The following is a 21,391-nucleotide window of genomic DNA, read 5'->3' as shown; positions in this document are numbered from 1 at the left end:
GCAAATAATAGCGTTAAGGCATACTTGCTGTTCAAAATCCAATAATTTGATTTTGATTTAACATTGATTTTGATTTGATTTTAACAGTTGCAGAATTCTGATTTCATATGAAGTTAAGAACCAGACATGGCTAAGTCTGTTGCGAGATGGATGGCGCTGCTCATGAATAGATAGTCACAATGGGCAAATAACAGTGTTGAGGCATACTTGCTGTTCAAAATCCAATAATTTGATTTTGATTTAACATTGATTTTAATTTGATTTTAACAGCTGCAGAATTCTGAGTATAAAAAAAAGAGAATATTTAACCGTTCACTGCACATTATTGGAAAGTTTTTCATCTTGAAAAGTGATTTTAGCTTGTTTGTCTTCTCATAGGCATGTTGCTTTATCATGTGTATATATATCATATTGTGCAATCAAGGCTGCTGGTGTGGAGGCTTAGTTTTGTGGACGCTATCCATGTTATTTTATTGTAGCATGAGATTCTGTACAGTTTGTTTGTGTATGCCACGCACTGTATATAAGTGTTGGGAATAAACGCTAATATATTGTCCATCTCTTCGGCTACGTCACTTCCTAGGAACATTTGTAATGTCAAACTCATTGTTTTTTGTATGACAATAGCCTATTATTATTGTTATTCATACCCAATCTCCGGTGCAAATGCTAGTTGTGTATCGTTTATGTTTGGAAACGTTTTTTTAGATGGAATGATAATGATGTGCGTGATCTCTACGGTTACATCACTTCCTAGGAACATTGGTAATGACAAATACATTGTTTTATGTACAACAATAGCCTATTATTTTTGTTATTCATATCCCTTCACCAGTGCAAATGCTAGTTGTGTATCGTTTATGTTTGGAAACGTTTTTTTTGGATGGAATGATAACAATGTGAGTGATTGAAAGAAAAAAAAAGAAAAAGGTAGACAAAACTGGATGGTCAGCAGTTATCTACCCCCACCACCAACCCCACCCTCTCTCTCCCTCTCCCTCTCCACCACAAAGATGATGTAATGAACAAAAAAAAGCTACTTGCTTTATCTCTTGAAACTGTTTTGAAGGCGAAACTTTTTTACCTTTCAAAACATATACCAGCAATTACCTCATGTGATGGTAAGAAAACAACTGTTGTTATTCTTAAAGATTTTTTGATTTTTTTCTTAAGTTCAGCTTTAATAGAGTAAGAAGCATAAAGTAGAGGGCGCTATATGTCATTTGATATGTAAAACCTCCTTTGTCAGTCAAGCGTAATATGTTAATTTTTCTATTTTGCACACAAAAAAAAATCATTTTGAAGGTTGCATATGCATATATTGTATTCTTAACGTGAATGTCAATTTTAAATGACATGGAATATTTGTCTCGCAGCATATGGTATACGAATTCATCCAATTTTATTACAGTTTACTTTCTTCCCTTCTTCTGCTTTTTTCCCCTTTTGCTTCTTTTCTTCTTTCATTTTTTTGTGATTTTGGTCGGTTTTTGAATGTTTTGTTTCTTGCCTCTCATATCTTGTTATGTGTTTAAACGATGCCAGTTATAATACAAACAGGAAGAATTTCAAAAAACTTGTCTGGATTTATTCCTTTCTTTTTGTTTGTTTTATTGTTGTATTCAACATCCAGAATCTAAATCATTATATAAGCAGAGAGGGGACTAACGAATTATGAAAGCTGACGTCCCCCCCCTCTTACCCCTGCCCCCCACTCATCCAAAAATATATAGGAATGAAGTTCTTTTTTTTTATTTTTGAGGTTTATACAACCGTTCCCAGTGAGGAAGGGTGATCTACTTAACTTTTAGGATATATGTGGCCTGATCGTTGCACCCAATCTCACATGATATGTATTTTAATTTTCATCCGGAAAATCCTTCTAGTAGGGAAGGCGATAGGAGATGGTACAAACACACTCACGATGAAGTTCCTTGGATATGTGGTGTACGCATGTCCACACGAACATTCACAAGGTTGTTTTTTGTATGGAATTCAACGGTCATTGAGGGTCAATTGAGGTCTAAAACCTTGTAAACACAGTTTAATACCTCTCCCCTCCCCTCCCCCAAGAAAATAGGGTAAAATACGTTGCTGATAACTTCAAGTCAGCAATGGACAAACATTGGAAAAGTATGTGTAGTGTTACATGACATGTTCGAATATAAAACGTGGCAAGAAATTACTAATCTGGCTTTCCTCTCTCTTTCTCTGTCCATTTTTCTTTGTAGTTTCCGACATTAAAACCTCAATTCGGAATGATGTTGTTCATATACCTTCCAGTTTTTTTAACATTTATATAAATGGTAATTGTTGATTGTTTCATCTTTCTAATCCCATTCCAATAATAGTTTACCCTAAACGACACACAGAAAACAAAATATCTGTATAGTTTTATATAGCATTGCCGTTATTTTGTTATTTCGTCTGGAAAATAATAATGATAACAAAACGAAGTAAATTAAAACTTCAAACATGATGTAATCCATTACTCATTCAATCTTTTACTAAAACTCATATATTTGACAATACTGTGCTGATTTGAGAATCGGTAAAACCATTACATTTTTGAGATAGAAACTCGTTATTTTACTGCTCGATTTTGTCTTATTACACAATCCATATTCAGATTGCTCATGATGTTAGTCCACAGCGGTGGAGTTGTAAATGATAAGTTTTAACTTTCTTCTGTCGAGAAGTTTACTTCTGACCACCATGAATGAGTCCCCATTCTCATTTACTTCTGACCACCATGAATGAGTCCCCATCTCATACTTCTGACCACCATGAATGAGTCCCCATCTCATACTTCTGACCACCATGAATGAGTCTCCATGTCATCTACTCCTGACCACCATGGATGAGTCCCCATCTCAACTATCTCCACACTTGTAGGCCTGTGTGGGCCGTAGTGGCAAGAGCGTTTGATACTTTTAAGAAAAGTCTCCCGCCATAGAATCTGGCCACAAAAACCATACAACTTGATCCACTGCCAACCCCAGTCCCCTTACCGTGTGATGACGATGGTGTCACGTCACGTCAAATGAGATATCACGAATCCCTTTGAAAAGGTATACGCTTTTATTTCAAATCATGTCAGCGTTATTTGCTGATTGCATAACTATATCATGGCACATGCATGCTTTATTTTACAAAATACATCACAAATTAAATGATTTAGGTGATATTGTGTAAAATAAAAGTATGTACTCCGTATAAAACTTAATTCAAAGGCACCGCATTGATATTAATGTACTGAATATGCATGATGATATTTAAATATGTATAACTGCACTCACACTCAGTATACTCCATTACAAATGTACGAATATGTACGTGTTGCCCAATTACTGATTTATTGTGGCGCAGTGATTTACGCGCTCATTAATATGCATTACTGTCTTTAATACGCATTAAAATACGTATAACGTATTAACATAATTATGCTTGCAAGGTAAATTAGTGTCATTGTTATTACAATGCACAAGGCACTCAGATTAAAATAAGGAATTCTTTAGCATATGATTGTTCACTGACCACTGATTGGACAAAGTCAAGCATCTTATGTTCTTAATCTCCTTAGATTTAATATGCACGTATAACGTCTTTGCATATTAATTCCGAATCGTAATACATTATCAGTGTAACTTCAATTCAGAGGAGCAGCTTGGAAGTAAAATTTCGGTTAAAGGCACAATATTTACATTTTTGAATTTAATTTGCATATGATTGTTTACTGCACACTGATTGGACAAAGTCAAGCATCTTATGTTCTTAACCTACTTAAATTTAATATGCACGTATAACGTATTTCCATATTAATTCCTAATCGTAAATACTTTATCAGTGTAATTTCAAATTCAGAGGAGCTTGGAAGAAAAATTTCGGTAAAAGGCACAATATTTAAATTAATTTGCATATGATTGTTTACTGCACACTGATTGGACAAATTAAAACGTCCCTACTCTTAGCCTATTTCACGCGCCAGTATCCACTGAAGGATTCTGTAACTCTTTTCTTAATATTTACCTATTTTTTTTTTGGACAACTAACATAATGCAGTACGCATGAATGACGAATACGAAATATTTTGCGCGCCTTCCACAAATTATTTCTTGATTAAACCTTTTACTAATAAGTAACTTGTCACGTGGCCAATTGTTGTTGGTTGGATACTTGATGATCTGTAAATCATAATGATATAATATAGTAGTTTCCAATCTTTATATAACTGTTACCCCTCCCCTCTTCTCCCTGTCCCGTTACCCCCCCCACACACATGCCCCCCCCCCACACACACACATGCCCTGTTTATGTAAAACGGTCATAAAACTCGGCTGGCAAACAGTCGACACCAATGAAACTACACTTAATGCTAGTGGCAGTACAATAAACACCAATCCTTGACCACAACCCCCACTCCCATAACATCCATCTCACCACCTCTCCCCCACAAAAAATCCGCCCATAGTAGACCCATGTAATCCCCCCCCCCCCCAATTGGTCTCATAGGTTCATGTACTCATTGGCTTATACACTGGTAACTTTTTTCTATGAAAGACTTCACGTAAGTTAAAGCTTTTCAGAAATGAACTAACGTAACCATTCTTTTAATGGGGGACGGGGGGGGGTGGGGGTAGGGTGGATGGGAAGGTAGGTTATGTTATCTTGCAAACGATGTAAACAAAAATAGACGCTGCTGGCAAAGATTACGATGGTTAATTAGCTACTAAATCACTAAGGTAAACATGTAATTAGAGGTTGTACTTGTGGTGATTCACAAGTTTGTTTATTCCTAAGCAGCTAACGTCTTTCAAGCTCGTTAAATTCCCGGTCATCAAATGTGTCTATTTAAGCGCTTATCATCCAGTCATTAAGGAACCATTTTCTGTGCCTTTTTCATTGTTTCGATATTTCGCGACTAGTTATAACCCTTTAAGTTGTTATCAAACAGGAAAACAACAACGTCTCCTTATAAATGCATGAATTTGTTTCTTTCGTGATCTCTATACTCCTTTAAAGATATCTTGTAATCTTGTACTCGTTTCCATGACAACATTTCCTGTTGCTGTTCGTGTTTTGGGAAGGAATTTCCTTGTCGAGGGCGTTAACATACTTCTTATTGTCTGTTTGGATTCTTGTTATTCTTTAACCAACGATGAGACAAGTGCGGTTATAAACATACATACATACATACAAACAAACACTTGTATAGCTTCCCTGTTTGATTACTCAATTTAATGTGTTGTCTTCTTTTAAAACTTCCCATGATTAGAAGTGATCTGTTGGTTAGCCACTCAGCGATTATCATCGATATCTTTGTCTGAGAAGGGTCGTTAGAGGTGTGTCTATAATGGCACGGTGTGCTATAGTTGAAAGTTGAAGGAGTCTTATATGGCTTGGTCAAACGTTAACAAATTCACGGCAGAACGTGTAACAGTTCCGAATACGCAAAATGTGCAGTAAATTGTAAATGTGACAAACTGCAAAGGAAAACTAATAGTCATTGTCTGTTTGTTTTTAAAGTTATAAGACTACACTCATGCATAGGCCGCCTACCATATGAAGTACAACATTGCTTACAACGTTATAATACGTTGCCAGTTTTAAAATGTATGTTAAATACATGTGTCACAGCAAAATCTAAATCAATATACCGTGAATCTGTTAGTTAGAACATTGATGCACACCGTGTTTGTGCTCTTTAATGGGGGTAGGGGCTATGGGATATGCATGGGCTATGGGATATGAGTACAAGGGCGGCGGAACCGGGGGGCACAGGGGGCACGTGCCCCCCACTTTTCCTCAGGTTAAAAATGTGCCCTTTTTCTACATAAAAATTGAGGTGTCTCAAGTTAGCAAGAGGCCAGGGAACCAGAATGAACACTCGGGAAGGGCCGTTTCCAGCCATCTGAGGGGTTTGTAAAACCAAAAATTTTCTTGTACGCTCCGCGCCAACTGATGGTGGCGCTCCGCTCAGATAGTCGTGCATACAACTTTGCAAATCCTGGCTACGCCCCTGACTTTTAATGAATTTCTGTGGGTCAAACTCAAAGCTATTTCGAATGGAAAAAATTTGTTAAGATATTGACAAGAAATAAACTTTAATTCGGAAGATTCCTACATTAGCAACTAGCATGATTTCACCTCATTTTGTCTCAAAAGAAAACTTGTTCCTTGTTTCCCAATTTGCACATTGGATATTGCAGTGCTAGTATGCATATTTTCCTTGGGGGGGGGGGGGCGTTGATGGAGTGATGTGTATACGCAAATAAGATAATACAATAAGAGTTATAAAGGGTACTAAATATAAGGCTGCATCAGTCCAATCGAATTTCTGCAAAGTGCCCTTTGATGTCGGTGCCCCCCCCCCCCCAGATTAAAAGTGCTTTAAAAGAATTATAACCTAGAAGTTAATGCATAGTGCAAAAAGATTTATGCAATGGCTTAGCTATTTGATTTAGCGTACTGACGTAACACGGCTTAGGATTGCGTCGGTGTTTAAACAGCTATAGATAACAAACTAAGATCATTAGTTGTTGCCGATTTACTCTTTTTTTTAACTTTAAGAAAAGGTTATCTTTATGCAAATGATTATCAAATATGAATTACAATTTGCATATAATTTGAATAATAAAAAACGAAAACTGAGTTATGTAGTAGTACTTTTTTGGTAATAACGCTACAGAACTATATATAGGATTTGACAGCTTTAAGGAATTTTTTTTTTTCGCTTTAACTTGGCAACAAAACTTTGTCGATCTGAGAGATAACAGTTTGATATTTATGTCCATGCGTCGACAATGCCATTTTCAGATACTGATAGCCTTGTTTTTCTCTCGATCGTAGTCTTTGTAACAGTCGTTCTCTCCTAATTCTCTCTGTGGCGCCATCTTGTATGTAGTTCATCTCCGCGGCCTCAATGATATTGTGGTGATTGAAGAACGGTATCACATCCATTGTGCTGACTTTCTGTAAGATCTGGTTGTCGAGGATTAGAAACGACGCCATGTTGAAATACATCGCGTTCTGTCCCATCAAGTTCGCCATCTTGGTATAAATCAATTGGAAGGTTTCTCTGTATGATAGAGAAGAGTAAATGATCAAAATTAATAAGGAGCCGGAAAGGAGAAACAACCCAGGAACCATCACTACCTAAAGGTTGACCTCATGGGCCCAAAATTGTATTTTGACAGGTTGCAAACAGTTTAAAAACAAATGGGTTAACATTAAGTAATCCCGGCATCTTGTTACATGTTTAAAGGGTCATTGCTCCAAAATGAAAAGGGATATAAACGTACAAAGAAAAGAAAAGCGAAATATACGTTGTGCCTCGAGTCATCCTGAACTTCACGACAGTGTCCATTAAAATATACATAGTACCCAGGGCTAGTAAGTTACATGCACACTATATGGCCTAGTATGATTACAATTAGCAGGTCTAAACCGACAGATTCTGCCACACGTTTTCATCGCATTCGGGCTAGTTTACGACCTTCCTGCATGCGCAAGTGAGTTGTCGCTGTTCTCTATAGTGAATTACTACCTCCCCACTGCCCCACCCCACTGCCCCCTCCCTCTATTTTAATGCCTGCCACTCACACTATTTTATCGCGTATAGCGTGTAAAGGACTAAGGGGGCATACTGGTAAAATTGTAACTGTAGACACTATGCCAAAAAGCTTAGTCTGGCATACACTGACAACATGCTGAGCTTTTGAAAAAGAAGAACAGCAATTTGTAACTGAAACGTTTACAATATAAGGGCAAAAGTTGGCACAATTATATGGAAATTGTGGGTTTACGTGTCAGTTGGATTCGTTTATTTAATCCACGTGAATTCGTCATCACCATGGAAATAGACACAACAGCATAGATGGAACATTTATCATCACATCAATCTTTGAGCCCAAATTACGAATCTGTAGAAGAGTTCGGTCGATAATATTACAATATATGGACTATTTTTATGTGTGAAGTTCAAACTAAGTACTGCTGCATCCAAGAGTGATATCACATGAACTCAAACATTCACATCAACAGAGAAATACGAATCTTTTTATTCTACAAATTTGCTTACGCTATAATTCTCCTGAGTATGTGAGGCACAAATGAATTTCCTCCTTCTACCCTCCTTACACCCCTTGCTCCCATGTTTGTATCGGTGATCGGAGAGGGAGGGGGAGGGGGATTAGGTGATGAACTTAGCAATGCTCGCTCATGACATATTAAAACTTGGAACACTGGAGGAATAACATGTTAGTCTTGTGTAGTAATTATGACATTGTAAAAAAAAACATATTTACATCATATTATTGTACAAACAATTTCTTAACGACCGCACCATACATATTTTTCTTCATGTCTCCACTTTTCCACATCTCTTCACTGTTTTCCACACGAAAATTATCACTTTAATTGCTGATCTATTATACAGCTCGGATAGTCAAGTCACCCTGGATTGTAATCACAGCTTGGTGTGATTATTTATTAGCGCCCCCATTTCGTTGATTGCGCAACCTCTTCCATTACGCTTGTGGAGTATAGTTTAGAAAACAGTCAAAGATAGACTATATTGCAAGAGGGAAAGAATTGGTTGAGGGACAAGAGGCTTTATCGCTATGGTGAATAATTTGCACACAATGTACAAACTATCTGGGTAACATGAGAACTACGATGGTTTGCTCGGGAAGATAGGGTTGAAACTTGTTGAAACTTTTTTTAAACTTGGGAACCTATACATTAAGAGCAAAAATTTCTTTGTTTTTCTCGTATTTTGGTTGGAAATGTTTGTATTACATTTTTTCTCTCTATAGTTTACAATACTTGGTAACCTTAATTTTTCTCTTTGGACTGAGTGTTCCCTAGACCGTTCTACCGTAGGTTTGTATGATTCAAACCAACCTATAGCATTAACTGATAACTGGAAAACGTGAACCCTTCGATCTTCTACAGAAATACGTTAAAAACAGTTATAACACTCTCGATGTTGTGAATTATTGAACCCTGTACAAGAACTTTAAGGGTGCCACAAATTTATTTTAATATTCATGATTGTTCTCCCCTACAATCATTTCAATTTACGAATAATTTCCTCTTTCCTTGTGCGATGTTGGGAGCCCAATTGTGAAGTTGTTTTGTTACCTTATTATTTTTTTTCTAGTTCAATGGTCGAGAGATGTACCATACAGACTTGTAGTGACTCCGTTTGTGTACTCGTATTCTAGCAAAGTTCTCTGTACTATCACCGTAGTCACCCTCATGGATATGTACTCGCACTGGTACACGGATCATTGTGGTGTGTTCTAATACAAAATTAGGTAATGACATATAGCGCCTTGTACTCATACCAGTGAGAATTTTACTTTGTCCTTTGTTAGCCTAACCTTAGCTGTGCGCTGTCTGCTGAGCTGCTCGCAATAAACCAAGGGACCGCACACTACACAGACGTCCCTGCGATTCATCATAGTGATAACAGAGCTATAAATAGTTTTCCTTATAAGGGCACCTTTATTCTCGATAGAGCTAGGGCCGACCTATCTACCTAAGGGGTCATAAGAGCTTCGTGCATGGAAAGTGCACGTAGAGCGCGTTGATTTACCTATAGCTTTATTAATACTATCTACCGTAGATAGCTCACCGTTATAATCCGACGTGGCACATGAGTAAAATGTGACCGTTTAAATGTCGTTTCAATATGCTAAAAGAGGAGAAGGATGTGTCACAGGGTGTGTGAACATGATTACATAATGAATTACAGTTTAATTGTTTTAACAGAATGGAAATATTCAAAGATAACTAATGATGATAAAATGAAAGGGTTATAAATGGTTCATAGGAATGTTCTTGTTTTAATCAATGTTTTGTAGAAGACAGAAATAAGGCGTATATTGGAAACGTTAAGCTACTGTTTGGTTGATATTTGATATACGTATGTAATCCAGAAAAGAGGCAACTGATATTTCACTTACAACTTACTTTACAGGCGGCGAGGGGGGGGGGGGTACACTATTATTATTGGCTAGGTGTGTTGGGATCCGTCAATATATCAGAAGAAGGGGGGAGGGGGAATTTCCAAAATCTGCAGCATTTTCATATATTACTTGTTCTGTCGTATAGTGATTTTAAATTAGCTGAAAGTCACTCCCCTGTTTCTCACTTTTTAATCCCTTGGTGACAGTCGAGATATCAAAGTATTATGTAACTTTATTAAATATATGTAACTTTTATAAATATATAAAAATGGGAATGCGTTTTATTTAATAATGTTATGTGCAAGAGATAGTTTTGAAGTAAAGCTTAAAGTATATATATATATATATATATATATATATATATATATATATATATAAATCTTTATTAGAAATGTGAAACCGGATATCATATATATATATATATATATATATATATATATATATATATATATATATATATATATATATATATATATATATATCTATATTAGAAATGTGAAATTAATCTTCGAATCTTTAATATAACATTTTGACCAATGGGAACATGCTATAAGCTTTGTTTTTCCAGTCCTGTTTGTTCCTTGCAACATATCTCTATAAGTAGTTTACACAACTATACGGCAGTTATGATTTAAGACTTTCATATAATCGAACTGCTGACTGACATTAAAACCCCACGTATCCCTGCTCTTCTGCTCGGTTGAAGTGAAAGGCCTGATATCCTTATTAGACGTTCAATGTATACACATTGCTATATGTTACATATTTAGTTGCAATCTAACAAGCTAGATTCCGATTCTGGTTACTAATTTGTCCTCACATTGTATTTGTCTGGTTAATATAGTCAAGGGACGTGTGTTCGGGGCCCCGTGGTATGAAGTAAGTCGTAAAAAAGGTTGCATTGAGGCTGCCTCAATTCGTATCACAAGCTAGAGGTGTGTTTACCTGTATCAAGTATTGCACAGCCAAAAACGTGTTGTACATCCTCTCTCATAACTAATGTGACAGAAATTAAAATAAGTTTTCTTCAAAAGGTATTCGAAAACAAGATATAAAGATATTTCAAAATATGAATTTTTAAGTTATTGAAATGTTATCAGATGTATGGAGCGCCATTCGCGCCAATAATGCAATCACGACATCTACAATTGATATATATCTTATTTACGATATTGATACTCGCATACCAAAGTACATTATTCGAGAGGGGAGGGGTGGAGATGTTTATTCCAATGCATGTACCAGAATAAGCGTGTTACTGAAATAATACATGAAGGTTTGATTTTGTACTCACATACCGGTCCCCGCGGGGCAAAATTACCAAACCTGGAGAGTGGAAATGATTTTATCTGGATATTACATATGAGTTGGGAAGGAAGGTGAGGCGGAGGGAGGGGGGGGGCGGATACAAGGTCAACGATTTTATCCGCACCTGTCGACGACAGTGATTCGGTATGTACGAAATGGTGCTTGAATCAAGGCCGTGTAAAACATACATGCTTAAAGTGACAATACTATATATATGTCTTAACAGTATAATCCTGGCATAGAATAGTGTAACAGAAGGGACCGTTAAAAACAGGCCATTTTTCCATATATCTTCCATTATATGGAAGCATTTGTTTGTCATGGGCTGTACCATTATATTGTCACATATTTTTTCGAGTATTCCAATGAAAGGAAGAAATCTTTCTCGTGATATTTGCCCGATGCGTTTATTTTGAACCTTGTTTTATTCAAGTGACCTTTAAGGATGAATTTATAAAGATGGTTTTATAGTTTCGTCCTCCTCTCATTACAGACCTCCATAAAGATAACAGGACGTAAATCTTTCACTTACCCACGTCTGGATTGTCATTAAAAAAAACGTCCACCTTACGATGCATTAATTCGTAAAGGGGAAGGTGACGGGAGGTGAGGGGGAGAGGATAGGGTGGGTTACGAGATAGAGATAATAAAAGTAACCCTATATTCCTCGCATGGAGTATTATTAAATTCGATCATACCGTGAATACACTATTTAGAATTTTTAATAATTTCCCTTCTGGAGAATCATTTACAATATTTTGGTTCTCGTTGTAATTTACTTCCCATTGAATGACATATAGTACTCAGTTATCATACAAAGTAGGCTAGGCCAGGTAGATATGCAATGAAAATTGTGGTAGGTTAACGATATAACTGTCGATGTTCCTTTACAAGATAAAAGAACTTTGTTAAGGTTTTTAGCATCCATATACTACGGGACCTTATAATAATGATACCACGTATAACAATTTATGTAAGACATTAAACAATATGTTTGCGTGGAAGTTTATTTTATGACGAGGGGGGAGGGGTCCGCCACGAACTTGGTCGCTTCAATACCAGTCGCATCAATACTGGTATTTATCTCTTCACTTTTTAACACACGAAGACATTTCAAATCTGTTACTTAAACCCCGACCTTACGAAGTCTTAACGTATAGATATACACTCTGTTTCTTTTCACGGGTACATTTGTTCTATAGCTAAAAGTTTATGATATCACGCATGCCATATGGTATATTAACATGCATGGTGTGTGGATATACAGAGCAAGGAGAATTGGTTATACAGATCTCGGATTAGGTAAGAGGTCTAGTGGTGAATGATTCGATAACGGAATTGTTATCATAATCTAAGCACTGCAATCCGCTAATTGAAGAAACTAGTTTGCGAGAGGTATTAGTACGAGCAGAGTTATTTAGACGTGCCAAAGAGCTGCACTGATTAAAATAGCAGACGATTGGTAAACGTAGGCTACATTGGATTATTATACCACTTAACATTGTGACCTATTATATATACAGCGTGACTGGAAAAATAATTAAATAAAAATAATTAATTGGTATATCACATGACTGAATATTGACTTCAGACGTAGTTCATTATCTTGTTAAAGTATTTCGTGACCTGAGTGACCTCTAAAGAATATATAGCATATATAGCATATAGAATATATAGCATATATAGCATAAAGAATATATAGAATATATAGCATATATATACATAACACTTAAGAATATATAGCAAACAGTGTAGGCTATTTGTCGACTTAATGAAGTATAGCTAAGTATGACGTCTGATTCTCTTATTGGATTTTTGATATTTTACACGAAATCCCGAATTAGGCGCTTTCCGAATGTAAAATTGCACTAACAACTTTATAAATGGAGCCCTGTTTTATGAGTATCAGGTGACTTACAATTAATTGGACCTATATACTCACTCCCTTTGCGGCACCTCTGCACCCCTTACAGTATTCCTTCTATTTCCCGTTAATATGTTGACCTTTGCATGCAGTGCGCCAAAGTAAGTCGCGTCACGTGATATTTTACAGTACCATTGTAGTGTCCCTGTGGTATTAGCCCCTTAGCTGAACCGTTTGTTCTCATCAACATTTATGCAAATGATGTCATGTCTGCTGAATCTATAGGCATTTTCCTTCTATAGGTTAACATCTATAAGCCAATGATTTCGACAAAGGTATATACATATAACCTCTTTGTCTCAGCTAATACATTCATCGGATACTTCTTCTTGAAAATATTAATGGTTTCTTGTTCATGTTAGGCACGTAGGCCTATCTTGTTTCGTCAGCTCTCGACATGCACACCAGGGAGACATAAAAGACGACGCGAAAGACATACCGACGTTAAGCTCTTCTAAGACTACACAGAGTTCATTTTAGTACAACAAGACACGTATAGGCTATTATGTCAAGCCTAATGTACAATAATTCGAAAAACTTAATAATCGCCGATAAACTCGATTATTTTTCGAACGAGAAACAAGGTTTATCGCGAAGATTTGTGCACCCAAACCAACCACATAATACTTTCCAAGATACAAGGCAAGCTAATTCACACGAGGTGAACTGCAGATATTATCTACAAGTTGAGGATGCACTTCAACAATTATATAATAATACAGAGGGCGTCATGACATTAGTTAGCATATATGTTAATAGTATGTAGCGGAAGTTCCCGGGACTTAGTACAAATTTATAGCTACATTTTGTATTAAATGTGTCACTATTTGGTGGTACGATAACTCAAATGTTCAGTACAGTTTATTCCATGCACTTATGTAAACAAAATAAAAGACAGAGACCAGCTATTTAACATCATATATTAATTACCATTTGCCCATAAACATTTGCACTAAGCCTATCATGAAGTTATTATTGCATATAAAACAACATAACACAACATTAAATTTGTGTGACACATTTTTTGCTATGGATGAAAATGTCGATAAAATTTGAGCACAGAGAAACAGCCCTTATTCGTTCTAATCTTACAATGAGAATTTGAGCTGCATTTTAATGCAAATCTGATACCATTTTCGTGTATATAGCCTTTAGGATACCCACCAATTTTCCTAAACAGGGGTCGGGAACCTCTCAACTTATACCCCTCTCCTCTTACCCCTAGGCCGTGACAACTTGTCCTATTCTTCAGATGAAATATCGTTAGCAGCTCTAATTATGGTGCAACTGTTACATCTGAACTACAAATGAAGCTTTAAACAGCTGACATGTCTCGTTGACAATGGACACATGTGACTAAAATTTAATTGTGATTGCAATCATTAATCTGGTAGCCACATGCATCAAAGGGTAACTTGATTTGTCATAGCCCAAAGAAAGGTGAACAATTTCAATGCTAGTCAAGTTTATGTATACCTATGTCGGTTTTCGAAACAGTTTTGTAGTATGCTCCTTTAAGACTAACTTGATGATTATGTTGGCTTCTCAGCCTGCAGGCGATGTTAATGTCAATCCAGTTTTCTTATAATTCTAAAACTCATGAACCCAAAACATGAACAACAGATCCGTTTTGGATGACATTCAACACCACATGTCATTGGCAACTTTGTAATGTATTATAAATATGTCATTAATTGTGAGGCCATTCAAAGTATATTGTTCTCTCATTGAGTTTTGTGTTTCATGTGTGGAAGTGACCTAATGGTCTTTGTCGGTTAGACTAAGTGGTCCAGCCAATTTAAATTGTCTCGGATGATTAAAGGGTCATTTCGAGACAGTTAAAGTGGTAAAGAAATACAATCTGGATTGACAGCGATATTTCATTTCTGACGATTTACAATAACAGAATTATTTATGTGGCTTGAGCTTTGCTTTAACTATCCTGTCGATAGGATAACTTCATCTGTGGTTGAACTACTGCTACCAGTGATTGAAACACCTAGCCTGTACACAAAACAGATCATGCGTGTAAGAAAGCATGGGTTTTTCTTGGAAACAAATTTAACAAAATGACTACTACAACTCAAAATGTCGTAGGTCACTGTTTGTGGCTCACGCTGTATTTTCTGATTATTTTCTTTATTGGGTATGATTAAACAGCGGGTTTTGACAATTGAAAACAGGTTAATAAAGAACCCTAACTGTTTTGGATTGAATGCCAAGGTTATTTAAGATTAAGGGAGAATTCATACAATAATGAACGTCCTTTGAATTAGTCTTTTTCTCATTGGTAATCACTTTAATCACTAATTATTCGAATATTGTTGAAATCTCTCTCACATTGGTGTGGAAAAAATAGTCTTACAAGAGATGATTTAATAAGTTCGTAATTGTGGTCACCGTTTCCAATGAAATGAAACTTTCGAATTTTAAGGCTTACCAAGGACTGCTATTTTTGTTGAAAGTGTTCCAATGGGACGGAAGGGATGCGGGTTGATTAGTAGTACATAATACAGTAACCCCCTCCCCCTCCCCCCTCCCCCACCTTCTCCCAACAGTTTTCTTGACAGGAGCAGGAGTCACTTTCAAATTATTTAGCTACAAGCTGCCCAAATTTTGCAATAAAAAGGTGATTGAACCTAATTCAGTTTGTAATATTTTTTGTGTTAGTGTGTTTCAAAGGGGCATATATCCCGTCCACCCCTCCTCCTCTTCCATAGCCCCCACCTACCCCCGTAACCCATGAAGTACAGTGTCTACTATATATAGGAATTAAGGGTGTGAGTGTGTCTATATCACTGTCTAAGTCACATCATATAGGGTGGAATACATGTCTCGTGTTTGGCATGACAACATATGCATATAGTCCAGCGTAGATCTATAGAGCCAATTAACTGAACGTCAGTTTGATGCAAATGTGTTAATTCTGTTACGAATATGTCTTCACATTAGCCTACATGAGTACAAACAGTTTGGTCAAACAATTTGTTATGTACGATGTACCACTAGCCTAACGAAGATACCTGCGTTAGCATCCGTAGCCTAACTCTCATTAAGCTTCAGTTACAACACATGCATTGCTTTATAGATACTTTACAGGCTTATAATTTCCTGACCTTGTGTGAGATTACTATCTGTATGACGTCAAGGACTGTTTGATTTTGTGTTTATGATGCATGATAATGCCCATCTCTATAGATCAGCTACGGTATGTGTTGATCATGGTTTGAAAATAAACACAAGTGGGAATAAAAGTTTACCATCCATCTCTTCCTGTGTGTGTGTGTTCGTGATAAGAATGTTGACAATTTCGTCCACTTTTTGACTAGGGGTAGCCAAGAACGGGGAGTAGACCTGCAAGGGACGGTAGCTTAATTGGTTTCATCTTAAAAACAACTAACTTGTGTTTATGATGGGCACGTTTTCCAAAATTGGATATACCGATAAGAATATTAAACAGGCATATTCCTAGACTTTGCAATGAATGAAGTTAAATGAGTTCATTATTAATGAATTTAATTTGATTATCTTCATTTTGCCGCCCATACATTATTTCCGTACAGTATAAAACCACAAAGTATTTCCATACATGATTAATCCATATCAGCAATTCCATACAGTGAAAATCTGTACCACAAGAAAAATATTTGACTTTAACTTGATATCTTGAGATAAAGCTTATGGCATATCTTGCAAAAGAATAGTTAGTATGAAATTCCACCCTTAAATTGATCAATATGTTTCACTTGCGACATACAGTCACGGTGAGTCACCCCTTGTTTGCTCGGTCAAGATGGTAAAATTGAATATTGGTTGTCAGTGAGTGATACATTTCGCAACACCCGTCAAAGGGGCATAAAATATGAAAGATGTGAGATGTTTAATGATCACCTGGCAGGCTCTACGTAAAATGTGTTTTGAACGAGCGTATAAGCTAATGCGCGTACAATGAACTGTGATATAATATGATACGGTGTATCCGTTACACGTGTAATAGAACGCCCCAAAGATGCAAATTAACAAACGCCTATATCTTAAAATCAAGCGATGATAGAAGCACAACCAAGAGGGTGCGAAGGATGGAGGGGAGGGGGGGGGGGTAATTCCAGTTTCCACCTATGTCATGGTCCCACAAAATTTTTGCTAAAAGCAATATGACAAGATTGGCTCATGATGTAAACCAATACCATCCTCAAGTTACCCCAAAAGTTTGATCATTTTTGTTTGTGATGTCGATCTCTTTGACTGCTATAAGAGCAGAAAGCTGCTATACATTGCGCGGTTAAATGCTTGGGGCAAATTTATCGGTTTCCCCAACCAAATAGGTCCTTCATACTTGAACAATATTGTCTTAGTTCTCGAAAGCAAATAGGTTAACTTTGACGTCGTAAAAGTAGAGATTAACGTGCGATAAAGAAGAAAAACCCGTTTATATAATCGTTTCCTATATGCATCGACCTCAATCTCACAAGTAATTGCAAGCTTGACTAACGACAAAAACAGACCACTGTCCTCAGGTTATACGTTCTGACTGTTAAGTTTCGCTTTCCATAAGTCATTTATGTTCCTTTGTGGTCATGTAATATGACATAGACGGATCCCTGCAGGGAGAAAAGAAGCCTGCAAGACATGAAAGCTATACTAGTTTTAATGCTAGACAGACTAGTGTGTATTTTCTGGGCAAATTGTGCCGTGAACAACAAAGCATTGGGTGAGAAAATATCACTTAAAGTGATACTAAACTATTTTAAAATATAGAAATCAGTAAAACACACAGAAGGTATAACCTCAAGTACTCTTCCTCGATCTAACAGGCCGGGGTACCACACATGTTCAATGTAAACTAAGTAGTTCGGTGAGGAGTTGGGGGGGGGGGGGGGGTGAAGAGGTTCAAACCTTATCATTCTCTTGTGACTTAACATGAACTACTGCTCGATTCCATGTCCCAAGTTTGAATGGTATCATATATGGTTGGTATGAGCAGATCAGGCATGCCCTAATTACTCCCTGCATGGTTAGACTCCTACGATAGGCTATACCTTGAAATCATATGGTATATCCATTGTAAGGAAGCAGAGCTTGTTCTATACATGCTCCATATTCACATTAACGTTAAACAATAATAGAACTGTACACATGAGAGTATCTTAAACTAAACAGACAAGGTAAGAGTCCTATCTATAACAACTCCCCTTCTCCTCTACCCCAACCTATTCAAATACAAAACTATTAATTTAGAATAATATTTTGCTTTACTAAACGCATAACAAATATCACATTATTCTTGCATGATATTTAACCTTGTGTTAAATTATAACATGTATTTCATGTTAATAGTATTCGTGAGTTCCTTTAAGATTCCCCGGTGACTTATCTTGATGCCCTACGGGAGCAGGAGTGAATATAATATCATGCCCGTTGAGACATATCAGAATATAGTGGGTTGGAAATGAACCAGAAGATGTTCGTGTAACGTAATTGGTTCTCGTTTTTACTAATTTGATCCTCAAATCTCGTATCGAGACACTTTAATTGTAACCTCAACTCAGTATGTAGCCTGGGGCGAAAGTAAAACCCGACTTACTCATCCGACTGAAGCAGAATACAATTTTAAAGAAAGTGAATGAATATAAGGTATTTAGGTTAATACATGAATGTAATAAGGAAAAAATGGTGTCGTATATTAGGAGAAACATTGAACCGTGTAGCCTTCCTCACCTTGTACATATGTATAGCGCTAACTAAAGTGAGTTGTTAACATGATATTCCATAACACATATATAGGGCCTATACCCTGTCTGATGTTATCCTTTGAAGGTTAAAAAACTTCAACTAATTTACCTAAGGTATTTAGTAAAGTTCAATTCTGTAAACAAGCATCTCTCCAATAGGAGTAATTTGTTTTAGTGATTAAGTTACATACGGAATATTGACTAAACGTTCATGTTAGTTCCCAGCACGTTATAAGTTATGGTGGCAACGAATAACATTGAATTGGTTGCATGGCAACCCAACAAAATATAGAGAAGGTATATACCTTAGTACAGGGTGTTTCTTGTGCAAATCAAAGACTATGATGAATCTAATGTAGATATATCCCTTAGTAAGATTAGAACTATATATATAGATATATACAAATATGGCGGTCCAAAGGACATCATATAATATATCATTGTACACACTAGATAACATGGTATTAAGATGTCAAACAGTAGCATAATAACAAGAGACAACATAATGTTATCAGTACACAATCTGCATATCTATATCTATGGGGGAAAAAAACAATAGTAGGGACCAAAGTCCTAGATAATATGAAAATAGTCGAATCAGAGTACCGAATATATGTACTGAATATGCATGAGAAGAAACACATCAGATAGGCTATACTTGTTTGCCTTATTAGTATTGGCTTCCAAAATGTTACTGTAGTAAACCAGCTTGCCAAATGGGTAAAGTCCCGTGTACTGCTTGTTGGGAAGACGCAGTGGCGTAATGGTCTGCGGGGGTGGTGGTGGGATACGAATGTTTAATATGGTCGGGTAGAACAAGCTCGGTTTGGTTATACACTATTATGGGCCTACTAGAGCCTTAACACTGCAGTGTATACAAGAAAAATACTATACAATCACCAACCAAATCATTCTCATGAGAGGAGGGGTGGAGGGGGTACAGGAGTCAAAGGCACAACGACCGGGGAGGGGGAGCGGAGGAGGGACTTTAGTGTACGCTGAAAACCAAGTTACACTATTTTTTGACAGTAAATGTGAAATGTAATGTATAGAACCGGCATATTCGTAAGTAAGGAAATACCGTTAATTCAATGGTAGGGGTGCTTAAGAACTGGCAAATGTCAAATGGAACCCCCACCCACCCAGTGGCGTCACCAGACATTTCAATCTTGGGGGGAACAGGGAGGGCACAGCACCTAATTAGGGGCACGATGTTTATTTGTGAATGCCGTCCGGGGGGGGGGGGGGTCTATGGAGAGAGGGTGTCCTGAGAAATTTCTGATTAATGAAGGGTCCTTAGATGCAATATATTGCTATATTTGAACATAAAACGTTTCGTCCTTTGTACAAAAAGTTTTTGTTTGAGTTTTTAACACTAAAAATCGCACCTGGGGGGCACGATTTTGGGGGAGTGCACGTGCCCCTCGGCCAAACCTTGGCGAAGCCACTTCCCCCTCATTCCGCCCACCCCATTTTCACTTTCTTGCTTTCTTCTTATTAATAAATCTAAGGGTTAGAATCACCTCGAAAATGGAGTGCTCAGTCCTTATTGGTTTATGAAAGGTTTTGTTATTATGCAGCCATCCCCCCCCCCCCCCGCCTCCGCACACAGACACCCACACCCACATACATAAATGACTACGATATTGCAATGACATGCACTGCTTTTATCTCCTATTATCCACCAGGCCTGTCAGGGTGGGGGGGGGACAAGTATTACGTACAACATTAATTATTTAATACTCAAAATGTTATACTTACTTTTCAGTAAGAAGAAATCAACTGGCGTCGGAATTTATATCCAATAGATAGAAATATCCCACTATACGATATATTAAACACTCCTCAAATGTGAGTATCAGCCGTGATATAAAATCAAACATTAATTTCAAAACCCTTCCAGTAAAAACTTCCTTTCTTAAATATATTTCCTTACAGTTTCGCGACGGCCCGGTTAGCCTAGCAAATGCTTAGAAAAGTTATGACAACTTTAGGAGAACTATTTTGAAAGAACAAGGAAATGAGCGTGAACGGTTAGATAAACTGGTTAAGCTCAAAGCAAAGATGATTAATTTAATCCAATAACCGTCGAGTCTGTTTAGGCTTTACACTCTTCCAATTCACGTCTGCTTGTCAGATGTTCTAATCTCCATCTCGAAAGCAAACGAGCTAGACGGTTATGTTAATAACTTACCGTGTACACCTCGTGCCTGGAACAACATAGTGATAAAGGTCAATTGATATTACGATTTTTTGTTATTATGATTAAAGATACGGTTCCCCAGCAAAGCGAGAGGTAGGGACACTAATCGAGGGCGCTGTTTCAAAACATCGTAACATATCAGCCATACCGCTCTAAATATTATTGGTACATAGCGCTGCAAGTCTGTAATCAAACTTGAAGACTGGATGGTGAGAGAGAGGTGGGAAGAGGGGGACCACGGTCCGGGAGC

General features: G+C 37.0%; 1 long non-coding RNA gene across 1 annotated transcript; it reads right to left on the bottom strand.

Moving 5' to 3' along the window:
* Positions 1-2,461: 2,461 nt before the first annotated feature.
* Positions 2,462-21,126, bottom strand: LOC139958362 (uncharacterized). Its single transcript, XR_011789765.1, has 2 exons — positions 20,700-21,126; positions 2,462-7,078 (listed from the first exon to the last, which is right to left on the bottom strand). It is a non-coding gene; the product is annotated as an uncharacterized lncRNA (long non-coding RNA).
* Between the last annotated feature and the right edge of the window lie 265 nt (positions 21,127-21,391).

The sequence above is a fragment of the Apostichopus japonicus genome, chromosome 18 (assembly GCF_037975245.1).
Source record: "Apostichopus japonicus isolate 1M-3 chromosome 18, ASM3797524v1, whole genome shotgun sequence".
NCBI lineage: Eukaryota > Metazoa > Echinodermata > Holothuroidea > Aspidochirotida > Stichopodidae > Apostichopus > Apostichopus japonicus.
The sequence above is the reverse complement of the archived record's forward strand: the minus strand, read 5'-3'. Positions and strand labels throughout refer to the sequence as shown.